The sequence below is a fragment of the Podarcis melisellensis genome (genome assembly GCF_964234715.1).
Source record: "Podarcis melisellensis genome assembly, chromosome: 5".
Classification (NCBI taxonomy): Eukaryota; Metazoa; Chordata; class Lepidosauria; order Squamata; family Lacertidae; genus Podarcis; species Podarcis melisellensis.
In genome coordinates this window covers 93,782,759-93,792,968 of record NC_138537.1, presented here as the reverse complement: position 1 = coordinate 93,792,968, position 10,210 = coordinate 93,782,759, and the positions used below count along the sequence as shown (strand labels likewise).

The 10,210-nt window shown below is 44.4% G+C and overlaps 1 protein-coding gene across 1 annotated transcript in view; it reads left to right on the top strand.

Moving 5' to 3' along the window:
* Positions 1-1,492: 1,492 nt before the first annotated feature.
* Positions 1,493-10,210, top strand: part of FGF6 (fibroblast growth factor 6) — a 187,593-nt gene continuing 178,875 nt past the window's right edge. The window contains exon 1 of the mRNA XM_081911894.1: positions 1,493-1,534. The gene's annotated coding sequence lies outside the window, so the exon portion shown is untranslated. The remainder of the gene's footprint in view (positions 1,535-10,210) is intronic.

Below are 10,210 nucleotides of genomic sequence, written 5' to 3'. Positions count from 1 at the left end.
TTGGTCGCCCTCCCCTACACACCTTCCAGCTTGTCAATATCCTTTTTAAATTGTGATGCCTAGAACTGGATGCAGTATTCCAGATGTTGTGTGCCCAAGGCAGGATAGAGTGGTACTGTTAGTTCCCTTGATCTGGACGCTAGACTTCTGTTGATGCAGCCTAGAATAACATTAGCCTTTTTTTTGCTGCTGCATCACACCGTTGACTCATGTTTGTGGTCCACTAAGACCCCTAGATCCTTTTCACCCAACTTATATTTGTGCATCTGGTTCTTCCTGCCTAAGTGTAGAACCTTACATTTGTCCCTACTGAAATTCATTGTGTTACTTTGGCCCCAGGTCTCCAATCTGTTAAGGTCATCTTGAATCCTGATTCTTTTTTTCTTTTTCTTTTTCTTTTTCTTTTTCTTTTTCTTTTTCTTTTTCTTTTTCTTTTTCTTTTTTGCAGCATGGAACAGAATCGTAGAGTTTGAAGGGACCCAATGGTCATCTGGTCCAACCCCCTGCAATGCAGGAATCTCAACAAAAGCATCCATGGCAGATTGCCATTTATGAAGACATTGAACAGCCATAGGCCCAAGACAGAACCCTGTGGCATGTCACTTGTCACTTTCTTCCAAGATAATTAAGAACCGGGTGGCGCTGTGGGTTAAACCACAGAGCCTAGGACTTGCCGATTAGAAGGTCGGTGGTTCAAATCCCGTGACGGGGCGAGCTCCCGTTGCTCGGTCCCTGCTGCTGCCAACCTAGCAGTTCGAAAGCACGTCAAAGTGCAAGGAGATAAATAGGTACTGCTCCGGCGGGAAGATAAACGGCGTTTCCGTGCGCTGCTCTGGTTTGCCAGAAGCGGCTTAGTCATGCTGGCCACATGACCCAGAAGTTGTATGCCGGCTCCCTCGGCCAATAAAGCGAGATGAGCGCTGCAACTCCAGAGTCGTCCATGACTGGACCTAATGGTCAGGGGTCCCTTTACCTAATGTGCACTAAGGTAAAGGTAAAGTATGGATTCGGTCATTCAACTAGCCGCAAATCCATCTAACAGTTAATCTCATCCAGCCCACATTTGACCATCTTCTCTACAAGAATACCATAGGGGACTTTGTCAAAAAGCCTTACTGAAATCAAGATACACTACATCCAACACATTCTGCTTTTCCACCAAGCTTGTAACTCTATCAGAAAAAGAGATGGGATTTGTCTGGCATGATTTGTCTTTGAGAAACCCATGTTGGGTCTTAATAATCACAGCATCCTTATCTAAGTGCTCACAGACTGACCATTTAATTATCTGTAGAAGACGCCTGCTTCTAGGGATAAAAGCAATGACAAACCTAGACAGCACCTTAAAATGCAGAGACATCACCTTGCCAACAAAGATCCGTATATGGTTTTCCCAGTAGTGATGTATGGAAGTGAGAGCTGGACCATAAAGAAGGCTGATCGCCAAAGAATTGATGCTTTTGAATGATGGTGCTGGAGGAGACTCTTGAGAGTCCCATGGACTGCAAGAAGATCAAACCTATCCATTCTTAAGGTGGTGTAGTGGTTAAGAGCGGTAGTCTTGTAATCTGGGGAACCGGGTTCGCGTCTCCACTCCTCCGCATGCAGCTGCTGGGTGACCTTGGGCCAGTCACACTTCTCTGAAGTCTCTCAGCCCCACTCACCTCACAGAGTGTTTGTTGTGGGGGAGGAAGGGAAAGGAGAATGTTAGCCGCTTTGAGACTCCTTAGGGTAGTGATAAAGCGGGATATCAAATCCAAATCCAAATCCAATCAGCCCTGAGTGCTCATAATTTTCATGGGGTCATGAAATTCAAAAAAAAAAAAAAAAGTGTCCCCGGATTCCTTGAAAACAATCTGGTAACCATAGGCTAGTCAACCTGCTCTGTGCCTCTTCTTCCTCCAAGGCAGGCCTCAGGTCATGGCCCAGCAGAATTGGCCCATTGAGAAGCAAATGCCAGGGGAACTCAAGATGAAGCTCCTGCTGGATCAAATTGCTCCTGTAAGCAGAGCAGACTGTTTTTTGTTTTTAAACTACTTTTCCGTGTGGTTATGGCCCCTGTGAGAAGGCTAAACTTGAAGGGCACAAGCTGCTTTGAAAGTGTGTGAAAGTGAGAAAGAGAAAAGTGCCAGGGAGAGGGGGGGTTGGGGGGAGAACAGGCAATAAGAGAGAATTGCCAGTGTTTTCTAAATCCCTGCTTAGGTTACCTACCACCACCACCACGCTTTTGGGGCATTTTTAGAAACCATCATAGTAAAGTTTAATGAAACCTGTCTCATTGCTTTGTTGTCTGTTTGTGTGCTGGTGTTGCAGGACACCCCAAAATCTGAGAGGCGTGAGATTCGTCTGTCCTCAGATGTGGAAACAAACAGCAAAATGCAGCTTCCTTGTAGAAAAATATCAGACAAGTTAGCAAAAGCATTAGAACACACATCATCTAAATCAGATATTAAAACACAACTACATTTTTAACCTGACACCCGTTGGGTTTCCTTTCAAGCAATGTCTCCAGTCCTTCAGGATCTCTTCAGGCCATAGCTGTCAACTTACAGATTTGAAAATAAGGGACCAGCAGCCTCGAAAATAAGGAATCAGCAGCCAAAATAATTGGATTTTCCGGGCACGGGTATGTTCAACTTCTGAGCCCTTCCGAGCCAAAAGCAGAAAGCCCAGCCAGCAGCCAAACGAAGCCTCATCAATAAGGGACAGCAGCGGGACATGGCGCTGGGATAAGGGACTGTCCCACCAAATAAGGGACGCTTGACAGCTATGCTTCAGGCCTCTCTCTTTCTCCTTGGTACACATTCCCTCGCTGTCGTTTTTCTTCTTCTGGCTGCAGGTCTCTCTTCAGAAGCTGCATCCACTCCATAATTTAAAGCACATCCCCTCAAATATCCAGGACACTGTCGTTTGTCAAGCATTCCAGGAATTGTATCACTGTAAAGGGTAGTTCCCACGATTCTTTGAGAGAAAGTAGTATGCGTATGCAGCCAAACTCAATTGCATACATGCTTATCGTTATCTGACGAGGGAAGCCTTTTGACTGTTGCATAATTTTATTGACTCTCGCAGTGTGATTTTGTGGACATAAATATCTGCAAGCAAGAGCTGATTGTACACAGCTGAGTCAGGTTTGAACGACTACTAATCCACTTCACTTTACTCAGATGGGATTGAAAGAAGGGAAACCTTTTATTTTATAGCAACATCCTAACCGTGTCTGCTCAAAAGAAAGTCTTCCTGAATTCATGGGGCTTACTCTTGTTGTTTAGTCGTTTAGTCATGTCCGACTCTTCGTGACCCCATAGACCAGATCTATGCCCCTCCCCCAACACCCCATACACCCATCCTGTCAATATTATTATAATATAATATAATATAATATAATATAATATAATATAATATAATATAATATAATATAATATAATATAATATAATATAAATATAATAATATAATATAATAATAATACCTCTGCTTTGGAAAATGCATTGGCTGCCAATATGCTGCCGGTTTTGCTTTTAGCATTTAAGCCCAGCAGTTGAATTTCTCAGATATGGTATTGCTAAGTACTGTATGCTCCAAAGGCATGCTTGATTTTAGGGTTGATGTTGTTTTGGGGGTTTTTTAATTAAGGCTTTCAAAGTTGTGACTCCAGTCTCTGGAATAAATTTCCAGTTGAAATTGGACAAGCCCCTCTCATTCTTGGTTTTAGATGAAAACTTACCCTCTTCCCTGAACTGTGACTCAGCCATTTCATAATGTATATACTAAAAAGTGTGCAAGTTAATGTGTTTAAGGCTTGCTTTTAAATAGTTTTGCATGTATTTTTTTCTGCTATGTGATTTGTTTTTCAAAACCTTTATTGTGCATTACTTCAGGAACATTTTGTGGGGAAGCAGATCATAAATTATTCAAAAAGTAAGTAAATATACATTTAATATGGAACAGGCTTATCACCCCTCAGTTCTCCAATAGGTAGGGAAAGAAGAAACTAGAAGTACAGTATACTCCTTCTTTTCCTCTTGGAAGGTGTTCAGCTAGTAGCAGTAGCTTCCATAAATAGATACCTAGGTGATAGAGATAAATGGGAGAAGAGCTACGTCAGCAGAAAATAGACAGATTTCTGTCTGACCTTTATTTCCTCGGAAAGTCATCCCACTGCAAAAGTAGACTGCAGCATTAACTCAAATCTCATGCACATTCAAAGAACTTGCTTTCCCTCAAAGAATTCTGGGCACTGTAGTTTACTCCTCATAAATTTACAGTTCCCAGCCAACCCTTAAACTACATTTTTGCTTCTTTGAAACATCACTTTCTTTTGTAGACATCTGCTTGCATGATTTCTAACAGAACAGTTGCAGGGTTTCAGTATAATCCTTGAAGGAATAAAAAACATGAAAAGTGTAGCTTTAAGGGCCAAACATCAGAACTACATACTGAGGTTCAAGCTACATGTGATTCAAAAAGTGTGTTTGCATGTCATATCACTGCTCAGTTTTACTCTTCCTACCCTACGCATATGGCTTGATAGTCTTCCTGGATGGCTGCTTTCGGCTTGCCTCTTAAGTTTGTGTGGGGATGTTCAGGGATGCAGGAGAGGATATATTGTTTGATTATATTCTTTCCAACTTGTGTTAACAAGTTCTACAATTTAGCAGAGTCACAGTCCCCTTTTTAAACTTGCACAGCAGATGTGTTTGCGCAGGCTCGCTAAAGCTTCTAAAATATGTTACCTGGTAATTCCCCCTTTAGTCCCTCATAACAGAAATAGACACAACACAGTCTTCTATAAAAGTATAAAAGAGTTTACTCACTCACATTCTGTTCACGGATGGATCCCAGAAGGCAGACTTAAGTTACAAAAGTAATATACCTGGAAACTATCCCATAAGGAGACAGCATCTTAGGCTAAGCAGATGTTGCTTCTTCGATTAATGTAGTCAGAGAGAGAGAGATGGCAGCCAGTCCTATGCTTTTGTTACTGCACAGGTGAGGCCACGCACACCTCTTGTCACATATAGAGGAAGTCTGTCCCAGCCTAGGAGGAAACAGGAAGTTCCGACTGGCTGGTCCAGACATCCCCTTTTTATGTCCACTCTACGGTTAGGCATTGGCAGGGGTATTGTTGTATTGTTATGCAGATGACGGGGGGGAGGAAGCGCCATCACTTTCCCCCAAATCAAAGGGTAGTCCAGTAAAGGATTCCAGGGGGCATGGCCTTGTCCTAAGCCTATGGAGGTGTAGGCCCACGGCACACCCCCGAGCGGTGACCCCGGGGGAGCTCCTAGTTGATGTGCATCAGCGGGACTCCCCCTACTGGTGGTTAACCCTTACCAGTCTTCAAGCAAGCGGGCTGAAGCCGGTTAGTTGTTAGGACCAGTGCCTAAGCCAATACCGCTCAATTCCAGTAATCAATAAAGTTGTGGCCTAATTTGACCCATTAACTCGAATTCTTGTGTCTCGTATCTTTATTTCTGAGGGGGAGGCGGGAACTCGCCACGCAACATCCTTGAGTCCTCTGATGTTCACTATGACTAGCAGCCATGGAGTAGTCAAACAGGTGAGCTACCTTTCTGGCAAGTTGGCGATGAAATGCTTTGACTGGTTTTGAAACATGGTAGTGATGCCCAGCTGAGGAGATATATGGAAATTCCCCACTTGTCTTCTTCAGACAGGTATGCCAACTACAACAAGCTATTGTTCTATTGCCGCATATCCACTAAGTGTTTCAAGTTAATAAAAGTTGTGACTTTTTAGACCATATTTTTGTTTCTCATTTTCATGCCGGGGCAACCAGTCTACCACTGCCCAGTGGCTATTTTTATTTGCTTTTTTGCCTGTTTCTTGCCTGTTTCCAGCGCCCTGAGCCCATTATAGTGATGAATGAGGTAAGGAAATGCCGCCACTCATTTCAAGCCTTGGTGATAAGTCAGGATGTTAATCTAAATTATTTAATAAAGTTTTAAGAGTACTGCCAAGGTAGCTCTGTTCATTTTCCTCCCTGGATCCACTAAAGTTAACAACAACAAAAAAAACCTGCAGCAATACAAGCTGAACAGGAAGAGAGGAAAAATTGGGTTGCAGCTGTGGGTATGGTAAAGACGTCATTGTACCTTTTGTGTTGTGTGATTCATCAATTACTGCAATGGCATGTAAAACAACGTCCAGGGGTTCTGATCACATGGTGCTCCATGGATTCAAGACCCCCTTGGGCAGGAGAACTGTGAGGGCACTGTTCCTTATGGGGAGCAGCTATTGTCAGGGCTGGTTCAGCTGCAGGTCAGCACGGAGACTCAGAGACGAGCAGTAAAATGGATTCTTTATTCAAGGAAACAGAATACAAACAGAGAAACCTATGGGCATTTGCCAGAACTGACAATCTGGGCCTCCCACTTCCCCCTAGGTCTCCTCCCTCGCCAGCTATTTCCCCAACAGTCTTAAACTCCATTGGGGAAGGGGGTCTTCCGCTCTCTGTGCTATTTGCTCTGCTACCTGCAAAACTACTGATGCCCTTGGAGACAAGGGAGGGTCCTATGAATCTGTTGCAACCTCAGCGCCCACCTCCTCTTCAGCTGCCTGTCCTATGTCTGCAGTGCCTTCTGCCTCTTCTTCCTCTCTCTCTCTCTCTCACTCACTCACTCAAACCTAATAAAAAAATTCCTTCCAGTAGCACCTTAGAGACCAACTAAGTTTGTTATTGGTATGAGCTTTCGTGTGCATGCACACTTGTTCAGATACACTGAAACAGAAGTCACCAGTGGGAGGGTGGGGAGGGGTATTACTCAGAAGGGTGGTGGGCATAGGTGATTGGCTGATAGGTGCAGTAAACCGTTGACGACTATTAACGACTGCAATTGCTCTTACAGGAAAAAGCAAGGGATGAGATGGCCAAAAATTGCTTTATCATGTATAATGAGATAAGAATCCAATGTCTCTATTCAGACCAGGTTTCTCCATGGTTTAAAGTTTGGTGATAAGTTGTAACTCAGCAACTTATTTTTTTTATTTTGTTTCGACTACAGCAGACCAACACGGCTACCTACCTATCACTCAGACCTGTTGCTTGTTCAGCATCCAACATTCTGCCCCTCCATCACCCTCTGACCTGTCTTCTGTGTCCCACCACCATTCCCCTGGCTCTGAGCCTTCCTCTTCTGAGACTTCTCTATAGGGTTCTCCTGCTGGAGTCTCCCACCACTCCTCATTGTCCAGCCCATCCCTGACAGCTAATGACATACTTTTTACCAAACCATAAATAAATAAGTAAAAAATGTGGTTGGGGCTTGTTGTTTAGTCGTTTAGTCGTGTCTGACTCTTCGTGACCCCCTGGACCAGAGCACGCCAGGCACTCCTGTCTTCCACTGCCTCCCGCAGTTTGGTCAAACTCATGCTGGTAGCTTTGAGAACACTGTCCAACCATCTCGTCCTCTGTCATCCCCTTCTCCTTGTGCCCTCCATCTTTCCCAATATCAGGGTCTTTTCCAGGGAGTCTTCTCTTCTCATGAGGTGGCCAGCTTCAGGATCTGTCCTTCCAGTGAGCACTCAGGGCTGATTTCCTTCAGAATGGAGAGGTTTGATCTTCTTGCAGTCCACGGGACTCTCAAGAGTCTCCGCCAGTGGTTGGGGCTACCAGGAGACAAAAAAAATTATTGAGGAGCTTGTTGTGGTCTTGTAGGCCACCAGTAGATCACCTCTGCTTCTACCTAATAGTGAAATTCTGTCTAGAAGACCTTGGATTCCTTTGTAGCTCAGTTAAGAAACACTGAACTTGCATCCACAGTTTGCCCGCCTGTAAATCAGGTGATCTGCCCCAAGTTCTTGAGAAAATTAACATGGTGAAAATTATAAAGCATTTTCTGCCATAGGAAATCTGGCAATAAATTTAGCGGACTGCATTACTTTATGCTGCATTCGGTACCTGGTCAATTCATAATCATCATAATATTCTAAAGAGTAAATTGCTCGATTTGGTTTTGTTATATATTTCATGTTTGTGTTTGTGGTTTTGTAAGGACATTTGATAGCGTGTGCCAGTCCTGTGCGTTTCCATGATATCCTTGAGTAGACGGTATTGATTAGGCTAGCATTATAAAAGCAGCAAACATTTACCAGATTTATTATTTATGCCACTAACCCTTTCCCTCTAGGCAGAAAAATAAGCTGAGCAAAACATTTTAAAACCTTCTGTTATGGCTCCTCCTAGTGGTACAAAAGCGAAAATCACCCATGACAATTTCAGTAAGTGGTACCTCGGTTTACAAACTTAATCTGTTCCTGAAGTCTGTTCCTAAACCAAAGCTGTTCTTAAACCGAGGTGCACTTTCCCTAATGAGGCCTCCCGCTACCGGTGCCCTTCCACCATTCAGCTTCCATTTGTAGACCGAGGTAAAGTTCACAAACAGGAACACTACTTCCGGTTTTGCAGAGTTCGTAAACCGAATAATTCGTTAACAGGGCTGTTCGTAAACCGAGGTACCACTGTATACATAAATAACTAGAATTTTTCACTGAATATTTGGCAGTTTGTTTATTTACTAGTACTGTCCAGAATTTTTAGAAATAAAAAAATTATTTTTAAATAGTGTAATTTGTGACTAGCTGTGACCATTACACCATCTTGATTCAAAATGGCGCCTGTCACCCAAACATTGACCAAGACCCCAGGAACCCTCATACCAAGTTTAGTGATGGTATCTTGTGGCAGTTAAATCTATGCCAACAAAAAAAGGGGTGAAACATACCCTCCAACATTTCTCTAATGAAAATAGGGATGTCCCGTTCCATAATGATAATTTTGCTATTTATACCCCTCACATCTTACTGGGTTGCCCCAGCCACTCTGGGCGGCTTCCAACATATATAAAAACATAATAAAGCATTAAACATTTTTTTAAAATTCCATATACAGTATTGCCTTCAGATGGCTCAGGGGTCGGATAACTCCATACCCTCCAACATTTCTCCAATGAAAACAGGGACATACTAAGGAAAAGTAGGACATTCTGAGATCGAATCAGAAAAAGGGATGGCTCATCTAAATCAGGGATGTCCCTGGAAAATACAGTGGTACCTTGGGTTACATACGCTTCAGGTTACAGACTCCGCTAACCCAGAAATATTGCCTTGGGTTAAGAACTTTGCTTCAGGATGAGAACAGAAATCGTGCAGTGGCAGCGCAAGGCCCCATTAGCTCAAGTGGTATCTCAGGTTAAGAACAGTTTCAGGTTAAGAACCGACCTCCAGAACGAATTAAGTTCTTAACCTGAGGTACCACTGTAGAGACACGTGGAGGGTCTGGTGAAGTCATGCCAAAGTGGTGTTTTTGGTTCCCCATCTCGATTCAAAATGGCACCCAGTGTCCAATCAGATACTAGATCTGCTGCCTCACCTGTTGTGCAGTGACAGTGGTGCCAGGGCTGGCAAGACAAGAATGACCCAGAGGAGGGAAGCAGTGGCTCCTTGGGCTCCTTGAGGATTGGATCAGGACCCCTCAGCACTCTCATGGAACAAGAAAAAGCACCAGAAATGCTAGGGGTCAAGGGGTCAACAGGAGAGTAGGAAGACAACATGGAATACTAGGAGCACAGGGAAGAAGAGATCAAACAGCCCTCCAACACAAGGGGGCTGGTCCCTGGAGGAACCTGACTCCCCACAGACACCTAAGGATCAGCAGGGGTGGAAGACTGCAGCATAGCTAGCCAGTGCGCAGGAGCCACCAGCCCTGACAATGCGGCTGAGAACATCTCCAGGGCCAACACAGCACGTGGTCCCAACCTTGGCTCCCAGGACCCACTGAAACACACCCTCAGAATCCTCCATGCCACGTTTAGAGACAATATCTTAGGTAAAGGTAAAGGGACCCCTGACCATTAGGTCCAGTCATGATCGACTCTGGGGTTGCGGTGCTCATCTCGCTTTACTGGCCGAGGGAGCCGGCGTACATGTGGCCGGGATGACTAAGCCGCTTCTGGCGAACCAGAGCAGCACACGGAAATGCCGTTTACCTTCCTGCCAGAAGTATTTATCTACTTGCACTTTGACGTGCTTTCAAACTGCTAGGTTGGCAGGAGCTGGGACCGAGCAACGGGAGCTCACCCCGTCACGGGGATTCGAACCACTGACCTTCTGATTGGCAAGTCCTAGGCTCTGTAGTTTAACCCACAGCGCCACCCGCGTCCCAATATCTCCCAATATCTTGGGAGGCAGCAA